The sequence below is a fragment of the Microcebus murinus genome, chromosome 15, assembly GCF_040939455.1.
Source record: "Microcebus murinus isolate Inina chromosome 15, M.murinus_Inina_mat1.0, whole genome shotgun sequence".
NCBI lineage: Eukaryota > Metazoa > Chordata > Mammalia > Primates > Cheirogaleidae > Microcebus > Microcebus murinus.
The window spans coordinates 1707034-1733471 of NC_134118.1; the positions used below are offsets into that span (position 1 = coordinate 1707034).

At 45.0% G+C, this 26438-nt stretch overlaps 1 long non-coding RNA gene across 1 annotated transcript; it reads left to right on the forward strand.

Annotated features, from left to right (window-relative positions):
* The first annotated feature begins 764 nt into the window (after positions 1-764).
* On the forward strand, positions 765-26438 carry LOC105873501 (uncharacterized). Its single transcript, XR_001155077.3, has 3 exons — positions 765-973; positions 12783-12919; positions 20903-26438. It is a non-coding gene; the product is annotated as an uncharacterized LOC105873501 (long non-coding RNA).

Sequence of the window (26438 nt, forward strand, 5' to 3'; positions counted from 1 at the left end):
TTTGGGATGCTCCTTACTCTCTGTCCATACCACCTTCTCGTTCAAGTGGGCAACATGTCAGTCCCCATTCTTCCAAGGCCCTTGTCACTGCAGCGACTTGTCAGGCACAGAGCAAGCACACTTCAGTGTGACTGGGGGAGTTTGGGTCATGAACTGTGCCTCAGGACAGGAAAGGGCCTGGGACACTGGCAACGGACAAACACATCTAACTCCTTCAATTTTATTGAGTGCTTTTAAACATTTCTTCAAATTTGAGCAGTCTAATACTATTAACTAAAGTACAGACCCGCACTATGATGTGGAATCCTACATCACACGAATGAAGTAAGAAAGGAACCTGTGCATTTGGGGACAACGAAGGTGCCGAGCGCCAGGGCCAGCTATGCGCCAGGACAGGGTGACGGATGTGGCATTGAGGGGTCAGCACATCCACGCCAGGACGATGAGCCCCAGGGAGGACAGCACCTGACCTGTAAGCCACCACACGTGCTTTTCCTTACGTGCTCTCCACCGCCGAGCTCCCAATTTTCCACTTAGCACACAGTGTCCGTGGTGCAGGCTTTTCAGGGTGCACAGGGTGGCCTACTCCCGTCCAGTCACCAAAAGTATGTCGTTTATTTTTCAGTGAGATTTACAAAAGAGACTCCTCAACACAGCCGTTGTGCGCAGCGTGGCGCCTCCCGGTGCACAGGCAGGACGCAGCAGGACGCGCCCGCGAGGGGGCGTCAGTGAGGCCGGCGTCGGAAACGGCCAGCTGCACTTCCGTGGAAGCGTGTTACGGAGAAGCCGGTGGAGCCGACAGTTGACGTCTGAACCCTGCAAGGATTCGTTTATTTCTGCTAGCTAAGCACAGTCTCTTCAGAGCACAAGTGTGTAGCGTTTGTCAAAAACAGTATCAGCGAAACTAGACGGTCAGAAACGGGGAATGAGGGCCCTAACTTCATTGCCCCCCGCAGACATCCAGCCTGGCCGGGTAGGCGGCGGGCGCGGGGCGCGGGGCCGTGGGGTGCGGGGCCGTGGGGCGCGGGGCCGCGGGGGGCGGGGCGCGGGGGGGGCGCGGGGCCGCGGGGGGCGGGGCGCGGGGGGGCGGGAGCCGCAGGGGGGGGCGCGGGGCTGTGGGGCGCGGGGCTGTGGGGCGCGGGGCTGGGGGGCGCGGGGGGCGCGGGGCTGGGGGGCGCGGGGGGCGCGGGGCTGGGGGGCGCGGGGGGCGCGGGGCTGGGGGGCGCGGGGGGCGCGGGGCTGGGGGGCGCGGGGGGCGCGGGGCTGGGGGGCGCGGGGCTGTGGGACGCGGGGGGCGCGGGAGCCGCGGGGGGGCCGCGGGGGGCGCGGGAGCCGCGGGGGGGGGCGCGGGGGGCGCGGGAGCCGCGGGGGGGGCGCGGGGCTGTGGGACGCGGGGGGGGGCGCGGGAGCCGCGGGAAGGCGCGGGGGAGCCGCGGGGAAGCGCGGGGGGCGCGGGGGGCCCGGCTGGCAGGGGGCGGCGAGGACACGCGCGGGCGTGGCCGCGTAGACCCGGGCGCGGGCGTGGCCGCGGGCGGGACGCCGCGCATCGCCCCTCGCCGTCCTTTGGCGCAGGCTAAGGAGGAACGAGGAGACGGTACCCGGACAGAGCAGCTGCTTCGCAGTGGACCCGCTCAGGAGGGCGGCTTTGCGGGCGGGGGAGGGCTCCATCCCCTGCATCTGCTCCAGTCCCTCTCCTGCCAAAATCACGGTTTGTCTTTCTTAGGACCAGGATCTTGGTCTGCAGGTGCCCTCTGTTTTAATGTGAATGTCTCCCTCAGCCCTAGCAGCTGAAATCACGTTTAGTGGGACGGGACTCGAGCACCTGCGACGCCTGCCCTCTGCACCCCGTGCCCAGCCCGTGAGCAGGTCCTGTCAGCTTGAAAACGGACCCTAAGGCCACCGCCCTCGCGGTTGCGCTGCTGCCTCCTCTCCTCCCCCTGAACAGCTACGGAGCTTTCTAATTGGGCAGCCTGGGGCCTTCCTTGCCCCCCCCTTTCTTTTCTAATAATGTATTTTATTTAACCCAATATATCCAAATTATCATTTCATCATATAATTATTTTTTCCTTACTAAGTCTTTGAAATCTGATATATAATTTATGCTTGCAGCACACCTGATCCTAGACTAGGGTTTTTCTTTTTAATTTTTTATTTTTTAGCGTATTATGGGGGTTTTAAGGTTACTTATATTGCCCATGCCCCCCTCCCCCCTCGAGTAAGAGCTTCAGCATGTCCATCCCCCACATCCTCGTTGTGGTTGTATATACCCATCTCCTCCTCCCCCCCTTGCCCCTTTTCAGTCTAATCTCCGTAGAGCAGCCCTGGTGATCCCCTTAAAATGTGTGTCAAATCATGTCAGCCCACTACCCAGAACTCCGCGATAGCTTCTCGTCTTATACATAGCAAAAGCCAAGCCATCTTACGGTGGGCGGCAAGGCCCTGTGTAACCTGATCCTGTTTCTCTGACCGCTCTCTTACTGTTGCTCTTCTTGAGCAGTTCACCCCAGCCATTCTGTCCTTCTTAGTATTCCTTGAATTTCCAGGCATGGTTCTACCACAGGGTCTTTGCACATGCTGCTCCCACTGCCTGTAAGGCTCTTCCCCAACATATTTTTGTGGCTCATTTCTCATCTCTTTGTGATCCTTACTCACATGCACGCCCACAAATCCCCCATTCCCATTTCCTGGCTTTATTTTCTTCTTAGCGCCTATCACCATATAAGAAGTGATATATTTCCCTTATTTACCTTGTTTGATGTCTGTCTCCCTCAACCAGAATGTAAGGACCGTGAGATCAGGGATCGGTTTGTTAATTTTGTTCAATGATGTATCCCCAGAGCTTAGAGCAGTGCTTGGGATATGGGTAGTGCTCAGTGGTTCATTTGCTGATGAAATAAATGAATATTTAATGCATAGCACCGCTCAGGTGAGATAAAAGAGCACCAGAAAGCAGGCCAGAGATGCTGAGAACATGTTGGCTCTGCAGGGGAAGATGTTTCTTAACCTGTTGGTTCAGAGTGGGCAAAGCGTCGCTTAGCATGTTGTTTCTCATCCAGCAAGTTTCCCATATGAGAGTCATGGGATAATTTCAGTGGACCATGGCCATCAGTATAAATAATATTTTAAAAGAAATAGCCAGGCATGATGCTGCACACCTGTAGTCTGTGCTACTCGGGAGACTGAGGCAGGAGGATGGCTTGAGCCCAGGAGTTCTGGGCTATAGTGCGCTATGCCATTTGGGTGTCCACACTAAATTTGGCATCAGTATAGTGACCCACCAGGAGCAGGGGATGACCAGGTTGCCAGAGGAGGGGTGGACCAGCCCGGCTCAGAAACAGAGCAGGTCCAAACTCCTGTGCTGACCAGCAGTGGGACACAGCCTGTGACTAGCCACTATACTCCAGCCTGGGCAACACAGTAAAATCCTGACTCAAAAGAATTAAATACAAAAAATTTAAAAATAAAATAAAATAATTAAAAATACAAATTTTAAAGAAATAGAATTTTTTAAACTGGAGGAAATTATATATAGTAAGAATATGTATTATTTTTTTTTATGGTTTGCCTTTTTTTTTTATTTCGGCATATTATGGGGGTACAGATTTTAAGGTTTCAATAAATGCCCATTCCTCCCCCTCCCCCCAAAAGTCTGAGTCTCCATCATGACCATCCCCCAGATGGTGCACATCTCACTCATTATGTATGTATATACCCGGCCCCCTCCCCCCTCCCACATGCCCAATACCCTATTACTGTAGTACCTATGTGTCCACTTAGGTGCTACTCAGTTAATACCAGTTTGCTGGAGAATATATCTGGTGCTTGTTTTTCCATTCTTGGGATACTTCACTTAGTAGTATGGGTTCCAGCTCTAACCAGGAAAATATAAGATGTGCTATATCACCATTGTTTCTTAGAGCTGAATAGTACTCCATGGTATACATATACCACATTTTATTAATCCATTCTTGGATTGATGGGCACTTGGGCTGTTTCCACAGCCTTGCAATTATGAATTGTGCTGCTATAAACATTCGAGTGCAGGTGTCCTTTTTGTAGAGTGTCATTGGATCATCTGGGTAGATGCCCAGCAATGGGATTGCTGGATCAAATGGTAGATTCACTTGTATCGCTTTAAGGTATCTCCATATTGCTTTCCACAGAGGTTGAACTAGTTTGCAGTCCCACCAGCAGTGTAGGAGTGTTGCTCTCTCTCCGCCAGCATTTATTGTTTGGAGATTTTTTGATAAAGGCCATTCTCACTGGGGTTAAGTGATATCTCATTGTGGTTTTGATTTGCATTTCCCTGATGATTAGAGATGTTGAGCATTTCTTCATAAGTTTGTTAAAACACACAGCTCCCTAGGCTCAACCAGGAAGAAATAGATTCCCTGAACAGACCAATCTCAACAGCTGAAATAGAAACAGCAATTAAAAATCTCCCTAAAAAGAAAAGTCCCGGTCCAGATGGCTTCACACCTGAATTTTACCACACTTACAAAAAAGAACTAGTACCTATCTTGCAGAAACTATTCCACAACATCGAGAAGAACGGAAACCTCCCCGACACCTTTTATGAAGCGAATATTACTCTGATACCAAAACCAGGAAAGGATGCAACAAAAAAAGAAAACTACAGACCAATATCCCTAATGAATATAGATGCAAAAATTTTCAACAAAATCTTAGCTAACCGAATCCAGACACTTATCAAAAAAATAATCCACCACGACCAAGTGGGCTTCATCCCAGGGATGCAGGGATGGTTCAACATACGTAAATCTATAAATGCAATTCACCACATAAACAGAAGCAAAAACAAAGACCACATGATTCTTTCAATAGATGCAGAAAAAGCTTTTGACAAAATTCAACACCCTTTCATGATAAGAATATGTATTATTTCATGAAATCTCTGTTTCTGAGCCAAACACACACACATACATGCTAGACTGTTGCAATGTAAAATGTTTTGCTTATTGTAGTTCTCAGTCAAAAAAGCTTGGAAAATCTATTATAGATAACACTCCCTGGAGTATCTTAATCTCAATTTAACAGTCCTACAGAGAAGATCTCCCACAGCCTCGTGGGCATTCCCAGCACGTGCATGTTGGTGTGCGTGTCCAGCGTTCCTCTGGGCCTCTCTGTTCAGTTTTCTTTATTCTTTTTTCTTTTTTTTTTTTTTTGAGACAGAGTCTCCCTTTGTTGTCCAGGCTAGAGTGAGTGCCATGGCGTCAGCCTAGCTCACAGCAACCTCAAACTCCTGAGCTCGAGCGATCCTTCTGCCTCAGCCTCCCGAGTAGCTGGGACTACAGGCATGCGCCACCATGCCCGGCTAATTTTTTATATATATATCAATTGGCCAATTAATTTCTTTCTATTTATAGTAGAGACGGGGTCTCGCTCTTGCTCAGGCTGGTTTTGAACTCCTGACCTTGAGCAATCCGCCCGCCTCGGCCTCCCAAGAGCTAGGATTACAGGCGTGAGCCACAGCGCCCGGCCTTTTATTCTTTTTTCTTTGTGTTCTTCAGGTGGCATAATCTTTCCCTGCCTACCTTCAAAGTTTGCTGATTCTTTCTTCTACCAACCCAAATCTACTGTTAAGACTAGAGAGTGAATGTTTTTTGTTTTTTTGTCTTTATGCTTTTCAACTTCAGAATTCCCATTTGGTTCCTTTTTTATGTTTTCTATTTATTTAGTGATATTCTCTGTGTATGAGTCGTTGTTATCATACTCTCTTTTAATTCTTTACACATGGTTTCCTTTGAACACATTTATATTTCCTGCTTTGAAATATTTATCTGCTTAGTCTGACACCTGGACGCCCTCAAAGGCAGATCCTATTGCTTGTTCTTTTCCAGTGTATTGGCCATACTTTTCTGTTTCTTTGTATGCCTCATAGTTTTGTGTTGAAAACTGGACATGTTAGATAGTGTGTTGTAGTAACTCTAGATACTGAGGTCCCACTGATGGCTTGATTTTCTTATTTAGTTGTTTACTTGATTAGTGACTTGGCTGGGCTAAATCTGAGGTTTTGTTTTCTTTGCAGTGTGATATCCCTGCTCAGGTACTTTTCCCTTGCATATGCCCTTTAGCCTGGTGTCCGAGGGGTCACCCTTCGACTGCATAAACCTTTGGTCAAAGGTTGTGCTTAAGCCCCTCAGCCAGTTGGATTTTCTCCCTTGTCCCTGGATATGTGTGTGGCTTAGAAGCTGCTTTCACACTTCTGGGAGTTTATGATTTGGCTCTGTCTTCAGCCGGGGCCTTGTAACTCACAGTTTCTCTTTCCTGAAAGGTGCAGCCTTGGGCACGTGCAGTCTTTCAGATGACCAGGGCTAAGGGTGATTTTATTTTTGGACTTGGCTTCCTAGGAGTCGCCCTTGGGTCAGAGTAACTTCTGTTTAGCCAATATTTGGTCAGAGGTTGTGCCCATGGAGCAAGAAAGGCTCAAGGCCTTGCGATGATGGTCTGTGTGTGGCTTGGTGGATGCTTTCGAGTCTGCTCCTCGTTCCGAAGTGATGCCCCTGGCTGTACGAGCAGGCCCCGAGAGGATAGCCGGCCCCTTCCTGTGTGGAAGCTCCTTCCTTCCAGTGAGGTGGAGGGAGGCAATTGGTCCCTGAATTCTTGTTCTGCTGCCCTGGGCCAACCCTCGCCCCACCAGTGGAGGCCATGTGCAGGGGGATCCCTGTCCTCTAGGCTGTGCCTGCCTGATAGCACTTCCACGACACAAGCCTGGGGGGTGTAAGAGATGCAGATGACCTGGCCTTGCTGGGATGGAGCTGCAGCCCTAGCTGAGACTGGGGGAGAGTATGACCCCATCTTCTCTGCTCCACCAGCCCAGAGAAGAGCTTTCATCACACAGAACTGGTGGGAAGGGCTGTGGGGAAGTGGGGACAAGTGTGGCTCTTGCTATTCTTATCAAGATTTAGTAAATTTTCTTGAATGCTGATTCTCTCTTTGCTGTGTGCCCTTAGAACAATTACTAGATGCTTTAAATTGCATTTTGCTTTACATGATTGTTTTGCTAGGGGGTAGGTCTCCCTAGTGTCTCCCATTGCCTTTCTGGAAGTCCTCTTCCTAGGTCTGTTGTGCAGTCCACATCGAGGTCTTACTCTATGAAAGGGGTTTTCTGTGTGGAACTCAAGGCTGATGTGCCCCGGCCATCCTGCTGCCTTTCAGCAGGCACCTGTACAGTGGGGTGCGGCCAGCCTAAATGTCTCAGGCCTGACTCAAAGAGGGGCCAGAGGAGAATGAGGAGGAATGTGGGTGCAGAGCCCCTGCTCAGAGGTGGTGGGGCCCCATAGTGGAGAATTCAGTCCCAGATAACAAGTATTTATTGATGGAGTTTCTACACTTCAGTCCTGATGGACTGTTTCCTTCCATCAGACGTGAGGACCAGGAGGGTGGGGATCTTTGTCTTGTCTAGTGCTGTGCCCCAGAGCCTGGACAAGGCACCCACTGACTGGGTGAAGTTCAAGGCCACCACCTCTAGCTAACTGTGATCAGAGACAAGACAGTAACAAGGCGAGGCTTCTTCAAAAGTACCTTGAACTTCCTGACACATAGCTATGCAGCCTGTTCTCTGACCCTGTCATTTACCACTGCCCCAATGCCAGCCAGCAGGGCTCACACACTGCTCCACGGCAAGCTGCACAGAGCACCAGAGTTGTGTTCATGTGTGTCACAAAAAACTGGCAGAGCTGCTCCTGAGAAAGATGCTCTTCCACTATGTCACTCTTGCCTTGGTAACCCACGTGTAGGAGGGGACAGCCAAGTGGAGGAGACTCTTCTGCCCCCACCCCAGGAGGCAAGGAGAAAGGAATACAGTTGACCCTTGAACAAGGCAGGTTTGAACCAAATGGGTCCACCTACAGGTGGGTTTCCTTCCGCCTCTGCCACCCCTGAGACAGCAAGACCAGCCCTCCTCCTCCCTTTCTCCCCTCAGCATGCTCAATGTGGAGACGATGAGGATGAAGACCTTATGATGATCCACTCCCACTTAATTAATAGTGGATATATTTTCTGTGATTTTCTTTTCTCTAGCTTACTTTACTGTAAGAACACAGTATATAATATAATACATATACATACAAAATCTGTGTTAACCAACTGTCTATGTTATTGGTGAGGCTTCCAGTCAACAGTGGGCTCTGAGTAGTTAAGGTCTGGGAGAGTCAAAAGTTATATGCAGATTTTTGACTGCATAGGGTCTCCAATCCCTACATTGTTTTACGGTCAACTCTGTATCCGCTGCATTTTATAAAATGATCATTGGGAAATGCATTTTGTGCCACATGTACTGGGTAAATTGAGGAAAGGCTCTTTATGTGACCGTTCATTTAAGCCTTGACACCACCTCATAAGATAAGAATCTCAGGCCATTTTCATGACAAGGAAATGAATTTTAGAGGGAAAGTAATTTTAAAATCACATGACCAGCAAGTCCCAGACTCAGGATGGAATCCAGACATATCTGACTCCAAAGCTCATGTTCTTCCTATTGTGTATGCTATATTTTCCAGTTAAAAAAAAAAAAGTATTTAAAATGTCCTAAAAAGTCCTCATAGTTGGAAAGAACTTTATGGATAATCTAGACAGAAGTCTCTCCCTTTTTGCATTAAACTACATAAGGTCTTATTTTAAAATTAACTAAGTTTCAATTATGTTAACTACAATAAAACCAATTATCCATCATGTGATCCAACATTATCATGGTGACCCGCATAACTTGCTCGACTCCACGACGGCCCTTTGCTGGGCCCTCTCTAGGCCCGAAGCCCACCTCTAATCATCATGTGGCCTTATAGTTGCTCGTGAACTTCATTTTTTTACAAATTTCAATCATTTGGTGGCTTTCTGTGACTTATGCTCAAAAGTAGTCATCTAAAGCCATTGACATCCATCCGTTACATTCATTACTATCACTAGAAAAGTTAGAAGCTGTTATTTTTCAGATAATAGGGTCTGAATGTCCAAGTCCCCAGCAGAATACACATTAAGTAGTATTTCTAAATGACTATTTACTTGGCATTTCCCCAATTAAATATGTTTTTTTTTTTGGTTATTTATTTGTAATCATGTCACATCTATGAAACACAATTTGCCGAAAACATGCCCCTTAGAGGCTTCTGAGCCCTGAGCTCGGACCACACAGGAGGAAGCTCTGTAACCGCCCTGCATACTTTCCACGATCCCGGAGGCCTGCCCCTCTGCTCTGCATGGAAGGCTCTCTCTGCTGTGCCAGGGGCCTACCAGCCTCAAGGCACAGATGCAGCAAGGGCCCCTGTGCACACTCAAGCCTGGTGCTGTGGCCAGAAGCAGAGGCTGCAGGTTATGCTGAGCCACAGTTAATTAAGTAATAGTTTTATGAGGTGGACGGCAATACCCCAGGGGCCAACTCAAGGCTACAAGATTTACTGAGCTCTAACTGCAAGCTGACAGTCACCAGCATGCACACAACAGAGCCTATTTGACAGGAAAGTTAATGTTGCTAGAGAATTCTTCCAGGGTAACACGAGGGACCTCTCCTTCATTCTCCAGTTGGGATCTCTGCCCCGTGAAGCACCAGCACTTCTGACAAGAGCATGGTAGACACCAGCAGGAGCCACGAGGAAGGAAACAGGAGGAGCAATGATCCAAAAGCATGTTTAGGTCCCGTCAAATCGGTGAAGGCAGGAGGTGGCAGAGTTCTGAAAGAGAAAGCCGCCTTAATGAGGAATACCAAGAACAATAGGACTCCAGTGAAGAGAAGACAGGGACCGAGACAGGTCAGGCAGGGGCACGATGATTAACTTTGGCTTCAAGAATGAGAGGACCAGGGTCAGTTGGCTCCAGTCTCCACCAGCCAGATACATGGAAGGAAGCAGGAGGGAATGATGCAGCAACTGAAGCCGGCAGCTCACCCTGGGAGCACCATGTTGAGCCGTGGGGAAAGTCCTTGAATGTGGATGTTAAGACACACAAAATGCTCTGTTGAAAATCCAAAGAAGCACACTGGTAGACTTACCAGTCTACAAGCTTTAGCCCATAAAGGAGTCAGAAACTCCATTAAGCTTTAGAAGCATCTGCCTTTGAGGATTTTATACTTATCTGCCATGCCACCACCCTGGGTAGCTCTCCCTGCAAGACCACAGGAAGAAAGACTAAATGTAAACAAAGCATTTGCTTTGGACACTTAATGAAAATATGAAGGCTTTGTGTATTCCTTACAGTAATGTATAACGTTGCAACCTGACTCAAAGCAAACACATAAAAAAGCACCGGGCCATTCTGTATGGAAAAGACATTAATGAGGGGTCCTTAGAGGTGCTAGCAGGTTTAGGCCAATGTGTCAAGGCAGAGACTCTCGTAGGCACTCATAGGACCAAGGGGACCATCCATCTAAGCTTGTCCAAGCAGTATCATTTGATCCATTTGTCTCAGGTCACCATGAATATTGTTTCCTTTCATTCTGATAGGCATCCCAGTTTGGGCAGTATGTTAGGCAGTGGCCTGGAGCTGGAACTGGTCCTAGAGATCCAACAGCTTCTCACCCTTCAGATGAAGGCTCCAGCCACCACCACCAGCCTAGCTCCCTCGACTGGCCTTGGCTGCAAAGCAGGCAGTGGAAAGCAACAGTACAAGGCACCCCTGAGGCCTGAAGTCCTGTCAGCCACTGTGCTTGCCTGGAGTGGCTCTGTCTACCTTGTGTGACAGCGGAGGCCAGCCCTATGGCCACTCTGCCATCGTCCCCAGGCCTGTCTTTTTGGATAGATGCCATCATGCTGACAGCAGGAAGCATTTCCCCAGCTTTGTGATATGAAAGTCAAGATGTTGCTTTTTCCCAGCCCATCTAAGGAGCACTTTTTAAATTTGTGATATCTCTCAGCCTATTTAGTAGTCATGGAAAACAAAACCAAAGATCCTCATTCTTATCAGGATCCCATAACACTCAGACATCTTGAAGACAGGCTTTGGGAATCAGATTTCCCAGAAATCCTGAAGAACTGAGTATGGATCACATGGAAGACAGAAGAGCTAGTGTACATGACCTCTACCGGGTCCCCCGCATAGGTACTGAGGTTGGCAGGAAGACCTGCAGCTCATCTACACTGTTTCTCCGGGACGCGAGCTGTGCAGGCCACATGCTCTTTGATTGCCTCCACTCGACGGCAGGACCAGCCTCTCACCGCGCTCAGCAGGCTGTGCTCACTGGGCTGGCTCCGACTGGGACCCACATACTCCACAGCCACTGTCTCTCTCATCTTTGTCGGTTGGAGCCAATAGATGGGTCAAGGTTTTAAAATTAGATGGGACAATATTTGGATCTTAGCTGTGTGCTCTTGGGTATCTTATTTAACTTCTCCCAACACCCATGAATTGTAATATTAGATACAGCAGAATGAACTGTTATAACAAAGAGACCAACAAAATTCAGGAGCTTAAAGAATAAGAGTTGATTGCTCTGTCACGTGATAGTGTGACGCAAGTGTGACAGCTTGGCAGGTGGTTCTGACAGGGCAGTTGATGAGGCCCTGGATGAGAGCCATCTTTGGCCCAGGGCTTCCAAGGCGGCTGTGGTCACTGCCATTTTTTTTCAGTAAGAAGGGGGCAGAGAGCATTGACGATGCACTCACACTCTCTTGTGGCCCCCAGTCTGGAATTGGCCCACGCTACTTCTACTCACACTCCACAGGAAGAACAGCTGTTGGCCCAAGTACTGCAAGGAAGGCTGGGAGAGGTAGTGCCCCGCTGGTATCCAAATCCCAGGTAAAATTTATTTCTATGAATTGAGGGAAGAGTGGAGGTTGGCATATGATTAGCATTTTCTATCACAGTGGTACACTTCCTCCCCCTTAGGCTGTTGCAATGACTAAGCTAGATCGAAAGTACCTAGCACATGTGGTATTCAAAAGACAGGAACTCTTCGTATTCCAATATGCTCTTGTTGGGTCTTGAGTCTGTAAATACCATCCATATGCTGGCAGTTTCCAAGTTCTCCCCTGAGCTCCAGATCCAGGTATCCAACTGACCTCTTGTCATATCCACTTGGATATTTAATAGACATCTCAAATTTAGTAGGTACGTATGTCAAAACTTATCAAATCAGGCATTTTAAATTTGTGTGGTTTATTATCTGTCAACCATATCTCAGTGAAGTGGTTTTGAAATGTTAGTATGCACAAAAAGGGACACTTGCTTTCTTCCTGTAACACATCCCTTCCCCAGTGGCTACCGTGTCAACAAATGGTACCACGTAGTTGTATGGATCAAAAACTAAGGTCTTCTCTTTGGGTCTTGTCCCTCCTCACCCCTGCATTCAGTCCTTGGCCATCCTGTCTACACTGCGTCTCATGTCCATCTGCCCCTGCCCTGTCCACTGCCCCCTCCAGCAGTCTGCCTGTTTGCTCTGCTCCATGCTCGCTGCTCTCCAACCCCTTCTCAGTGTGTGTGTGGTTAAGATACATACACACCATAAAACTTTCCATCCTAACCATTTTTAAGTGTATAGTTCAGTGTCATTGAGTACATTCACGATGTTATGCAGTCATCACCACCATCCATCTCCAGAACCGTCTCCTCCTCCCAGATCGAAATTCTGTCCCCAGTGAGCACTAACTCCCCCCCCCCAACCCCTGGCAACGCCATTCTATCTTCTGTCTCTAGGAGTCTCAGTACTCTGGGAACCTCATGTAAGTGGAATCATGTAAAACAGCATTTGTGTTCTTGTGACTGGTTTATTTCACTTAGCACAATATTCTCATCCATGTTGTAGCATGTGACATAACTTCCTTCCTTTTTAGGACTGAATAATATTCCACTGCCAGTATATGCCACATTTTGTTCAGCACATACAGAGCCAAACAGCAAGGAAAAGAGTGCAGGAAGGAGGAGTCAAACAGCCAGCACAGAGCACACTTCTTAGAAAAGGATGCAAGAGGTAAGGGGCACCGTAACCTTCCAAATGGCAGGAAGGACACAGGGCTCTGTAACTCCTTGTTCTCTCCCTAGTAGAACATCTCGCTCTCCCTGGGAGAATATTCAGGAAGTGCAGAAATACACCGGGCCCTGCTTCCTCAGCTGCTGGCTGATTCCAGAGGGCCTGCCCTCTAGCAGCCGTGTGGTCACCTGCCCAGCCACCAGACTGGACGTGGCCTTTGAGCCAGTCCCACCTGCTGGCCCTCCCCTGTCTCTCCACTTTTCCTGGCACAGTCTCTGCCCACCTCGGTTTCACCCTCCAGGCCTCCCTGGGGGGCAGATGGGGAGCAGAGCCACACCCGCCCTGGTGCTGCCCTGGAGCTGCACTGCCTTTAGGCAGCAGTTTTATTCAGGGGATGCCTGTAAGAGGCCTGATTTACGGAGCCTTCCCTCTGACTCATCCAGCTGGCTCCTGGGGGTGCTCCAGGGCCCTTTACGCCTGGCCCTGCTCCTCTGGGGCTAGTCCTGCCTGAGGAACACTCAGGATGCTCAAAGCATGCAGAAAAGAGCCGTGAGGATGGGGGCATCCAGGAGCAAACCAGCCACTGGGCCCTCGAAACCCCATGACTCCATGTCATCTTCGCCAGTCAGGCCCCACCAAAGCATGGTTTCTGAGCCAGCCAACAATAGCCTTCTTCATTTACCAATAGGATTGGCAGGGAGTTTGTTCTCACAGAAGCCTGTCGCCCTGCTCAGAACCAGTCCAAACAGCCGTTCCAATTGCGGCCTTCAGCCCATGCTAAACTTAGCTCAAATGCAGGCTCAGAGCTTTCTGAGGAGAGAACAGAAACGTGCGAGCCACGGGCAGCGCATGCGTGTGTGCGTGGCTGCTCGTAGGTCGGGCGTTTGCACAATGGCACGCTGACTGTGCGCTCGCTGAAAGCTTTGGGAGGCAGCAAGCACTCCATGTGCAGCGGATGGAAAAACCATCACATTTATTGTCTGTCCTTGTGAGGTATTTAAAATACAACTTTGAATGTGTGTGCAGATTTTTAAATGTTATTGGACCACTCGGGTGTTTTGGAAACCAGGCTGAGTCCAAGCCAGACTGCATCTGTCTGCGTTGAAAGGGACCATTCTTTCCCTCCGGCTCTCAGCCCTGCCCCCTCCACTCACCCTCCTTCAAGTGAAACCCAAGCGTTTCCTTTCCCGTAAGGCTGCTTCTAGAAGTCTGTGCTCAGCACAGGGGCCAAGCCCTGCAGCTCAAGCAGGCTCATGTGACTCTTGAATTGCAATGTCAGGTCCCAAGGTGGGAAATCATTTGTCAACAGCCCTCATATTTATGACGTCAGGCCAGGCTGGTCTTGGGGTGCAAAGCTATTGTTCAAACTATCACTCATGTAAGGAGCTCCTAGAATTTTTGATTTTCCTGTCCAAAAATCTCCCTTAACTTTGAAAAAGTGCTGTTTTCTCCCCTGGATATTTCTGCCCAATAACCATTCTGATTTGTGGATTCAAGCAAGGTGCGGACAACAGTGCACATTCTCTCTGTGTAAGTGGGCACCCCCTTTAAGAATCGTGGCTGCAAGTGCCTGAGTTTTTCTCAGTCCTCATCGGTGTGATGGTAAGCTAGACAGTTCCCTTTAATTAGTAGGCCAGTTCCTCTACTTTCTTCATTAGACACCATGCGCTGTATTTCCTGAAATATATGTTTTTTAATCTTCTATTTTTATTGCAAAAAAAATTGTATCATTAAAGAAATCTGTGAAAAAAGGAAAGCTATAACCCACAATACCACTTTGTTAACCCCATGATTTTCGTTTGTTTAAATTTTCCAATCCTGACCATAGGAATGCGTATTTTACCAAGTTTCAACCAGACATCAAATGTTTCCACTTAACATATTATTTAAAGCCACTTCCACTTTCAGTGCAAGCTGCACAATTATAATTTCTAATGCTCGGTTACTGTTCCATTCAAAGAATGTGTTGGGATTTATTTTCCTTTCCCCTATTTCTGGGCATTTAGGTGCAACATGTGTAGACAGGTTGCTTTTTTCCATTGAATTATTTCCTTAAGATGAATTTCCATGAGCAAGATGATTGGATCAACTGGCATAATCATTTTCAGGACTTGCTTTCTCAAAAGCTTTTAACAACTTACAATGCCACCAAGAGTGATCATAATTTTTTTTATTGCAAAGTTTCCAGGAATTAAATTAGCTTTTACTGACTTAGTAGATAAAAATTGATAACCTCAAAAGCTTATTTTAATTTTTGTTTCTTTGATGACGAGTGAAGGCTTTGTTGTTTTGGTGGGTTTTTTTTCACTCCATGCATTTTTAAAATAGCCTGTGGCTACACCTTCATCCTACTTCTCTGGACTCCAACTTCAAAGCAAAGGACACAGATGAGGCCTGAGGGTGGAAAGGCAGACGGATTGTCAGGATGGCTGTCTGTTGGCTTTCCAGTACAAGTGGCACACTTGGCCCTCCCCAGCTAGGAGATGGGGGCTCCTAGCTACTGAGCTAGGAGATGGGAGCTGGGGTGGGGCCGTGCAAAGAATTAACTTCCGGGGAGAGCGGTGGTCAATGTGTGGCATCTTCCCTCCCCTTCTTGGCTGATGACAGGTTTTTCTGCGTGGACACATGCTTCGTCCTGAGCTGGTTCTTACATCCTGGCGGCCTGGTTCCCGTCCTAACCACATAGCCCCAACGCTTAGCACACTCCGTGCAGCTGTTTTGTATTGGAAGACAGCACTTCTAAACCACCAGTAGTGGTGACCGGTTCACAAAGTCCTTCTCCCTCATGAAAGGGGCCTCAGGGCCGCAGGCCAAGGCCTCGGGGGCTGCGCATTGGGACCTGCCAGAAACCAGGCCTCTCAGCTGCGGCTCCTACATCAGGGCGCTGCGGGTGTCTGCATGGAGCTGTTGAAGACATGGCCTTATGGATGCCTCTGCAGGGCTCTTCTGCGGCCTGCGAGGACTGCTGTTGTCTTTTTAGGAAGTTAAGGGACAGTTTTCGGTGACGAGAAAGGGAAACTTGGCAAGAAATTAGGGGCAGGCTATCTGCCATATTTCCTGGATGTTGGGGCATCTAAGGAGATTTCTACTTGTGAGGATCTTAATTCAGACATGTAGGGCTCTTTATTCGGATATTAAACAGCACTTCCCAAAAAACTTCCCTACTGTCCCAGAAGATATTTCCACCTGTACATCAGACACAGTCCCTGGGATGGTTTCGTTCCTGAGCTCCTAGCAATTCCCGTGCTGTGCCGTGATTTTCCCTCAAGCATGGCAAGAACCACCCACATTGCTCGTGTCTGCTTGAGTCTCTGTCTCTCCACTAGACAGTCCTGGGAACCCAAAGCATCTCTTACTTCTCATATTCCCAGCACACGGCACCGTAGGTATATGAAATGAATGAAGGGCTTTGGGCAGACAGACCAAATCCTGACACTCCCTGCGTAATCAGGTGGCTGCAGGGCTGAGGCCACAATCTGCCAGAGACCCACAGATAGCTTTTCAAAGATATTTTATGCATATACTTTAGACATGTATATAGCTTTTTTTTTGCATATGGTAGCATAATATCACTCGTTCTTTTCACTTAGCATTGTGTCTTGGAGCTCATTCTGTACTAGCACATTTCGAACTGCCTTGTTCTTTTTCATGGCTGTGTCATATTCACTGTGTGGATTTACCACATTTAATCTGTTCCTCTTTTCATAGACATTTGAGTTTTTCCCAGCCTTGTGCCGTTATGAGTAATGCTGCATATTCTTATGAAATTATATCTATAGGATATTCCCCTAAAGTGGGATTGCTGGGTCCAAACACCTGTGCCTTTATTAAATGGGAAGGAATTGCCCAGTTGCACTGCATGGATATTGTGCCAGTTCACACTCAAGTTGAGCCTGTGGGAATGTGCCTGTCTCCCCTCATACTTATGATATTTTACCACCTGTTTAATCTTTGCTAATCCGATAAATGAAAAAAAATCTCATTGAAGTTTTGAGTTTTATTTCTTACATTATGAGACTGGGTGTCTTTTCCTAGGCTTCTGGGCCACTGGTTCTGCTTGGTCTTTAAACTCCCACTTCACATTCTTCATTCATGTTTCTACTAGGTTCTTTTCTTACTAATTTGTAAGAACTCTTTATATATCAAGCACATTAGGTCACTGGATGGTATGAGTTCCAGTGGTTTTTCTCCGTTGACTTCTAGGTGTGTGGGGAACTTTGCTGTTCTGTCTGTTTTCTGCCATGCAAAACATTTCTCTTTTACATTCAGTTGGGTTCTGCATCCACAGATTCAGCCAAGTGAGTATTGAAAATATTTGGAAAAAAACAATTAAAAATAGCAAGACAACAATAGAAAGTAATACAAATTAAAAACAATAAAGTATAACAACTATTTACATATAGGTGATTTAAAGTATACAGGAAGATGTGTACAAGTTATATGCAAACATACTCCATTTTATATCAGCATCTTGAGCACAGATTCTGGTATCTGCAGGAATCCTGGACCCAATCCTGCAGTTACCAAGGAGCACCACTTATTTTTCTTTTAGACTTTTGAACTTTTGTCATACGTATAGCACATACACTAAATTCCAATGTGTATTGGGGTGTTTCTGCACTTTTTAGATTGTCCCTTTGAGCTATGTCTCCACATCAGAAATTCAGTTTTCATTACTGTAGATCAACATATGTTTATTTATTTATTTATTTTTATTTCAGCATATTATGGGTGTACAGATTTTAAGGTTTCAATAAATGCCCTTTCCCTCCCTTCCCCCACAAGTCTGAGTTTCCAGCATGACCATCCCTCAGATGGTGCACATCTCACTCAGTATGTATGTATATACCCGCCCCCTCCCTCCTCCCATGTGCCCAATAAGCTATTACTGTAGTACCTATATGTCAGTTAATGCCAGTTAACTGCTCAGTTAATACCAGCTTGCTGGTGAGTATATGTAGTGCTTGTTTTTCCATTCTTGGGATACTTCACTTAGTAGTATGTGTTCCAGCTCTAACCAGGAAAATATAAGATGTGCTATATCACCATTGTTTCTTAGAGCTGAATAGTACTCCATAGTATACATATACCACATTTTATTAATCCATTCTTGGATTGATGGGCACTTGGGCTGTTTCCACAGCCTTGCAATTATGAATTGTGCTGCTATAAACATTCAAGTGCAGGTGTCTTTTTTATAGAGTGTCATTGGATCTTTTGGATAGATGCCCAGCAATGGGATTGCTGGATCAAATGGTAGATTCACTTGTATCGCTTTAAGGTATCTCCATATTGCTTTCCACAGAGGTTGAACTGGTTTGCAGTCCCATCAGCAGTGTAGGAGTGTTCCTCTCTCTCCGCATCCACGCCAGCATTTATTGTTTGGAGACTTTTTGATAAAGGCCATTCTCAGTGGAGTTAAGTGATATCTCATTGTGGTTTTGATTTGCATTTCCCTGATGATTAGAGATGATGAGAATTTTTTCATATGTTTGTTGGCCATTCTTCTGTCTTCTTTAGAAAAGTTTCTGTTCAAGTTCTTTGCCCACTTTTTAATAGGGTTATTTGATTTTTTTCTTACCAATTTTCGTGAGTTTTAAGTATATTCTAGTTATCAGCCCCTTATCGGATGCGTAGGATGCAAAAATTTTCTCCCATTCTGTAGGTTGTCTGTTTACTTTCATGACTATTTCATTGGCTGTGCAGAAGCTTTGTAGTTTGATCATGTCCCATTTATTTATTTTTGTTGCTGCTGTGATTGCCTTTGGGGACTTCTTCATAAACTCTTTGCCTAGGCCGATGTCTAGGAGAGTGTTTCCAACATTTTCCTCTAGAATTCTAATAGTTTCATACCTTAGGTTTAAGTCTGTTATCCAGCGTGAGTTGATTTTTGTGAGAGGTGACAGGTGTGGGTCCTGCTTTAGCCTTCTACAAGTGGCTATCCAGTTTTCCCAGCACCATTTATTGAAAAGGGATTCTTTTCCCCAGCCTATGTTTTTGTCTGCTTTGTCAAAGATTAGGTGGCTATATAAGGATGATTTTATATCAGGATTCTCACATCTGTTCCACTGGTCAATATTTCTATTTTTGTGCCAATACCATATTGATTTAATTACTACAGCTTTGTAGTATAGTTTGATATCTGGCATATTAATGCCTCTCATTTTGTTTTTGTTGCCTAGAATTGCTCTTGATATTCGGGGTCTTCTTTGGTTCCATACGAAGCGTAAAATTATTTTTTCTATATCTGTGAAGAATGCTGATGGGATTTTAATAGGTATTGCATTGAATCTGTATATCAGTTTGGGTAGTATAGACATTTTAATGATGTTGAGTCTGCCAATCCACGAGCATGGTATGGATTTCCATCTGTTTACATCCTCTGCTATTTCCTTCCTGAGTGTTTCATAGTTCTCCCTGTAGAGGTCTTTTACCTCCTTGGTTAAGTATATTCCTAGGTACTTTAATTTCTTTGTTGCTATTGTGAAGGGAATTGAGTCTTTGATTTGGTTCTCAATTAGATTGTTGTTGGCGTATATGAATGCCTCTGATTTCTGTGTATTGATTTTGTATCCTGAGACTTTACTAAATTCATTGATCAGTTCCAGGAGTTTCTTGGTTGAATCCTTGGGGTTTTCTAGATATAATATCATATCATCAGCAAACAGTGAAAGTTTGATCTCTTCTGCCCCTATTTGGATACCTTTAATTCCATTTTCCAGTCTGATTGCTGTAGCCAGGACTTCCAGCACTATGTTGAACAGAAGTGGAGATAGTGGGCAGCCTTGTCTGGTTCCAGTTCTAAGTGGGAATGCTTTCAATTTTTCCCCATGCAGTATGATGTTGGCTATGGGTCTGTCATATATGGCTTGTATCATAGAAGGTATGTCCCTTCTATGCCTATTTTATTAAGTGTTTGCATCATGAAATGGTGTTGAATTTTGTCAAAAGCTTTTTCTGCATCTATTGAAAGAATCATGTGGTGATTATTTCATGTTTTTGCTTCTGTTTATGTGGTGAATTTCATTTATAGATTTACGTATGTTGAACCATTCCTGCATCCCTGGGATGAAGCCCACTTGGTCGTGATGGATTATTTTTTTGATAAGCGTCTGGATTCGGTTAGCTAAGATTTTGTTGAAAATGTTTGCATCTATATTCATTAGGGATATTGGTCTGTAGTTTTCTTTTTTTGTTGCATCCTTTCCTGGTTTTGGTATCAGAGGTATCGCTTCATAAAAGGTGTCGGGGAGGTTTCCGTTCTTCTCGATGTTGTGGAATAGTTTCTGCAAGATAGGTACTAGTTCTTCTTTGTAAGTGTGGTAAAATTCGGGTGTGAAACCATCTGGACCGGGACTTTTCTTTTTAGGGAGATTTTTAATTGCTGTTTGTTTGAGTTTTTGGTCATTTGGTTGGTTGGTTTTGGTTTTTTGGCGGTGGTTGTTTGCTTTTAGCTAAGTCCTATTTGAATTCCTTCAGTAGCATTTTGATGTGTTTTTATAGAGATATTCTGCACATTTCTGATTAAGTTTACTCCTAGGAGGCCTTTTTTATGGGTGTGCTATTGTATGTGGAGTATTTATTTTTATTATGTCTGAGACTAAGTAGTTTTCATTTGTATATATGACAACAATGACTGCAGTGTATAAATTTTGAATACAGCCACCTTACTAAAGTGTTTTACTATTTGCAATTGTCTGAAAACCCCAAGAAAATCTGCTAGGAAGAAAACTATCATAGAAGCTGAAAATGATTAGTTTGCCTTCTCCTTTTTTATATATATATCATTTCTTTCTTGTGTGTTATATTGATTGATTTCTAGAACAGTGTTACATGATATTTGTGAAAGTGTATATATTTGTCTTACTCGTGACTTTAATATCAATGATGAAAGCATTTCTGCAGTTTTAAGTATGGTACTATCTTTGGGATTGAAATACGTGTTTATATCATGCTAAGGAAACATCTACCTTTGTTTTTAAGAGATTTTATCAAGAACAAATAATGGTAATGAATTAATGGAGCTGAATATGGAGAAAAAATGGCTGCTAGCATCTCAGAAGAGTCAACCAGGCATTATATACCTTCTGATGGAAAAACACACACCACCTAAAAAGTAATTTTGCCTAAAAATATCAAAGCTGGATCTAATCTAGTCTCTGGATCTAACTATTAACACCAATATGCAAACACAGAGGACAGAGGACCGGTCTACACTATACCAAAGAGAAGAACTCAGCAAAATCCAGACTATGGAAAACTCTACAGAACACATAACCCACGTCTTCCAGCACATAAATCCCAAGGGGGCAGAAAGAGAAAGGTGGAGGGAGATACCTCTAAGTGAAGGGAAACTTAAAACATATCAACCAATCGCAATGTGTAGCCTTGCTGGGATCCTGATTCAAATAAACAAGAGGTCAAAAAAGTATTCGTGAGACAATTAGAAATTGAACACTTACTGAATATTTGATGATATTAAGAAAGTATTATTAATTATTGTTGGTATGATAATGTCATTGTAGTTATAAAATCCTCATCTTTAAGAGATACGTACTAAAGTATTGATGGATAAAATTACATGGTGTCTGGGATTTGGTTCAAAATAATATGAGGGGAGGGATGTGTATGGGCACAGATGTAACCAAAGTGTCCACGGCTAAAGCTGTGCAGTGGGTACATGGGTGTGCATTATACTATTCTGTCTAGTTTTGTGTTCGTTTGAAATTTTCCATTGTACAAAGTTTTAAAAATTAATAATGCATTTTAATGAATGACTTTTGGAATCTTTGGGATAACAAAAGTACTTTTCTTTCATGTTCTATTAATGTGTTGAATATGATTAATAGGTTTCCTATTATTGAGTCACCCTTGCCTTCCTGGGTAAAAAAGCCTCTCAGTTATGGTCCATCATTCTCCTGATGAGCTTCTAGGTTCTCTTTGTTGCTATCTGATGAGAATTTTTGAATCATTATTCATAAGTAACCTTAATGAAGACCTTTGTTTCAAAGTAAATCCAAGGATAGATGCCAGTATAGCACCATGAGGTCCTTGAGAACAGTAATAGTAATGGCAGTAGGTATTCATTACTGGCCACTATGCTGACAGTGGATGTCTCAGCTAGTCCTGCCCTTCATCTTAGGGATCCCAAGTGCCCAGGGGCAAGAAGACCAGAGCAGAGCAGCACACACCAGGGGACCCACACCCTTCATGTCTGCGTCATTCCCAAAGCCAACCCTACCAAAGCTGCTGAGCATCCTGCACATGTTCCTAGTCTCAGAGTTGCAGAGCTAAAGACACTCCAGTCCTACTGTGAGATCTTTGCCTAGAGAGTGACCTAAATCAAGATAGAAATTGTTTCTCGGCAGTCTTTTCCTTGATCAATATCCCACTTCATTCACCAATAATGCCATTCTAGTAAAGTTGAAAATAGTCCATTGGAATGTCTTGAGAATCCTTGAAAAATGAAATGTACTTGGAAATTAAAATTCCTATCCTGGCACTGTGTTGTCTCTCATGAAAAACAGCATCAGGCTGGGCGCGGTGGCTCACCCCTGTAATCTCAATACTCTGAGAGTCCAAAGCAGAGAATGACTTGAGGCCAGGAGTTCGAGACCAGCCTGGGCAACATGGCAAGACCCCAGCTCTTCAAAAAATTTGAAAATATTAGCCATGCATGGTGTCACATGCCTGTAGTACCAGCTACTCAGGAGGCTGGGGTAGGAAGATCTCTTGGTCCCAGGAGTTCGACATTATAGTGAGCTATGATCATGCCACTGCACTCCATCCTGGGTAACAGAGTGAGACTCTGTCTCTGGGAAAAAAAAAAAAAAGCTTTATTCAATATTTGACCAAAGTATTTCCCCTACATAGACAGTTTTTTTCTGTTTTTATTCTTACTACTTACTCTGTGATGTGCTTATGCTAGCTATCTCCCTGTATGTAGAAATTGCACACAGGCACTAATACTGTTTTGAAAACTTTACAATAGGTAAGGACAAGAACATTTGACATTTTCCTTTTACCTCTCTTGTGAACGTAAATAATTGACTAAGGAGCACACTGAGCTTTCAGATGTCTTGTTTTCAGGGAACCTACTCTCTCTCCACCCTCAACAAACCTGGCATGTGCTAGCCATAAGGAAGAACTGCTAGGGTTATTTCTGGTGTCTGATTTCATCACATAGCATGGACTCTACGCTCCAATGACACCTCAAACCTATTGTGGCCGCTATTGTTTCAGAAACATTGACATCAGGATCAAGGGTCAGAACCAACATGATGACCCCAAGAGAGCCCACATCTTTGAGATCGGGGAAACTAGCCTATATAAAATCAATTACACACCACTTTACAAATAGAAAAACTAAGGTATAACAGATACTGCCAAGTAAATAACCCCCTTTTAAATAACAGCTTTCAGTGGTCTGGAAGAAATGAAGGTTCACCTAGAAAGGAAGAAATGAAATAATTTGGTTTTCCTCTCAGTACCAACTATGCCCTTTATAAAATACTTCAAATAACAAATACTTCAAAATTGCTCTAAGTTCATTCCTCTGGGTTGCCAGGGCAAGATTCCAAGCAGTTGGGTGGTCAGCTTCGCATAAAGCCAAGGAGAAATTGTGGGAGGAAGTGCTTTGTACAGACCAGGGAGGACTATTTGAGAACATTATTAGGAGTTATGCAGTGATAATAGGTTGCATTTAAACCAAGCCATGGGAGCTTAAGTATCCCCTGAAGAAGCTCTTGCACTTTCAATGGAAAGCGAGTAGTACTTTAAGATTCATTTTCCAGGAGAAGTAATGGATTTTTCCATTGTCTACAATGCACAAAGTAGATGTGACAATTATCTTTTCCCGCTTGATTACTCTGTAGTTTGTTGCAAGGCTGTTCATTTGATAAAATTGACTTTGAAGTCTAAAGGAGCCAAATAGGCAGTGGAGTAGGATCAAAATAACTGGTGGATCACTGCCCCTTTTGTTTTTAAATTTATGTTTGGTGATCATGACTTTGAAGAATTGTATGTCTACTTAATAAAAGAGCAAGAATTTTTAAACAAACAAAGAATAGACCTCATGATTGCCTTAATTTACAAAAGCAATGAATAGACAAAGGCCCAAGGAAAGGCCTGCACAGGGAGGAGACCAGGAGCACACCCTGGCTCCGCCTCGCTCCGCTGCCACTGTCTGCCTTGTGTGCAGATCCGACCTCATGTACATCCTCAGCCCCTCGAGGGCAGAGGCTGCTGAAGTGTTCACATTAGTGTGGCTGGCACCAGATGAAGGGCATGGAAAGGCTTATTAGATACCAACAACTAACGACTGATTTCCTAAGATGAGTTTCCCTTTGTTGGTAAAAGACTTTGGCACAAATGCCCATGTTGGTCTCCTCAGAGCCTCCCTGGGCTGCGCCCCTCCCTCAGACATCAACAACCCTGGCCAGACCAAGTGTCTCCCCACGCAAGGTGGGATTAAAGCATCCTTTCCCAAACTTACTGGATCATGGAGATTTTTTCTATTTTCTGATAGGAAAGACTAATTTTCCTGGAGTTGGTGTCAGATGAACACATCTTGGGAAGTGCTGAGTCCAGCTGGGTTCCAGCCCAGGAACCCCCTGAAAGCATGGGTTCTGGGTGGCAAGGGCTTGCCCCCAGCTGAGTTTTGCTGGAATGCACTGATAAGAGACGCTGGGGAAAGAAATACGAAGGATGAATATATTACAACCACAGGGACGCATGTGCACAGGGAACAAAGCAGGCCTGGGGAAGTATGTGCAGATCTCATTATTTGGGAGTCCCTTGGTAAAATCCTTAGAAGGGCAAGCCAGAGAGCTGGGAGGCCTGTGGTTCCTATTCCAGAGCAGTAGGCTGGGCTTGAACAAGGACTAGGAGCCCAGAATGTTTTTCCTTATGTGAGCCCAAGGGGGTCCCAGGCAGCTCTCTGTGTCTCAGCTTCCTGGCTGATGTCTGACAAACCAGAGAAATCTCCAGAAAGTAGCTCTGATGGGCCCACAGAGAAAGCAGGCCCACTTTCAGTGTTATGGCTTCAATGTCGAAACCATATGTACTCAAAGGTTTTCAGAGCCTCTCAACAACTCAGTGAAGACATGAGGTCCTCATCACCGTCGTCATCACCATGTAAACACGCCAGGATGATCTCCCAATGTCTATTAATCCACGGCTGCTGCAGAGGAAAACATAAGAACTCTTCCATGGCTGTCGTATTCAAGTAGAAAAACTGTTAGTGAATGTCAAAGGCCAGTGTCATTACAAGCTGTCTTTACTGCTATGTGACCCAAAAGACTTCACTAAATGTCTCTAAGTTCAGCCTACACCATGTCAAACTCTCCAGATGTTCCTAAGTATAAAGATGTAAACCATGTCGACACAATGTACTCTCCATATCCAGATGTTCTGCTGTATTTAAAATATAGTGCTGAAATTGCAACTTTTAATGTGTTTTCATAGGTTCAGCTACTATTTGTTGAGGACCTACTAAGCTCTATGAACCCTACTACATGCTTTACTTAAGCATGATTTCTCATCTTTACAACCACCTTGCAAGGCAAATATGATTTGTCCTTTGCCTTGCCTCAGTCTTGCTGACTAGGAGGGTGCTTACCATTTTACGGGGACAAAACCAAAGTCAGAAGGTCCATTACTCACTTCAGGTCATATGTTTAGCCACTGTCGAGAGCAGGAATTGGCCCAGCCTAGAATTGTATTCCCTGCAAAACTAAGTTTTGTATATGAAGGAGAAATCAAGACATTCTCAGATAAGCAAAGACTGAAGGAATTCACCAAGACAAGACCAGCCCTTCAAGAAGTACTCAAAACAGTGTTACCCTCGGATCAGCATAATAAACACTCATGAATGTAAATCTACTCAAAGCTAAAGATCAAAGCCCAGATACCACAATGGCTCAAGAGAGAAAACAAAGTTCAACCCAATATAATGAACAGAAATCTTCCCCACCTATCAGTTATCTCAATAAATGTGAATGGCTTGAATTCCCCACTCAAGAGACATAGGCTAGCTGAATGGATAAAAAAACACAAGCCAAGTATCTACTGCCTTCAGGAAACACATCTAACCTGCAAGGATGCAGTTAGACTAAAGGTAAAGGGGTGGAGAACAATATTTCAAGCAAACGGAAGCCAAAAAAAGCTGGTGTGATGGTGCTGATTACAAATAACTTAGTTTTTAAATCAACAAAAGTAATAAAAGACAACGAAAGTCACTATATAATGGTGAAGGGTACAGTTCAACAAGAAGACATAACACTTCTAAATATATATGCACCCAACCTTGGTGCGCCCAATTCATAAATCAAACTCTACTGGATCTAAACAAATGTATAAACAACAATACAATAATAGTCGGAGACTTTAATACCCCACTGACAGCACAGGGCAGATCCTCCAAACAGAAAATCAACAAAGAAATAATGGACTTAAACAGAACTCTAGAACAAATGGGCCTGACTGACATTTACAGGACATTCTACCCCCAAACCACTGA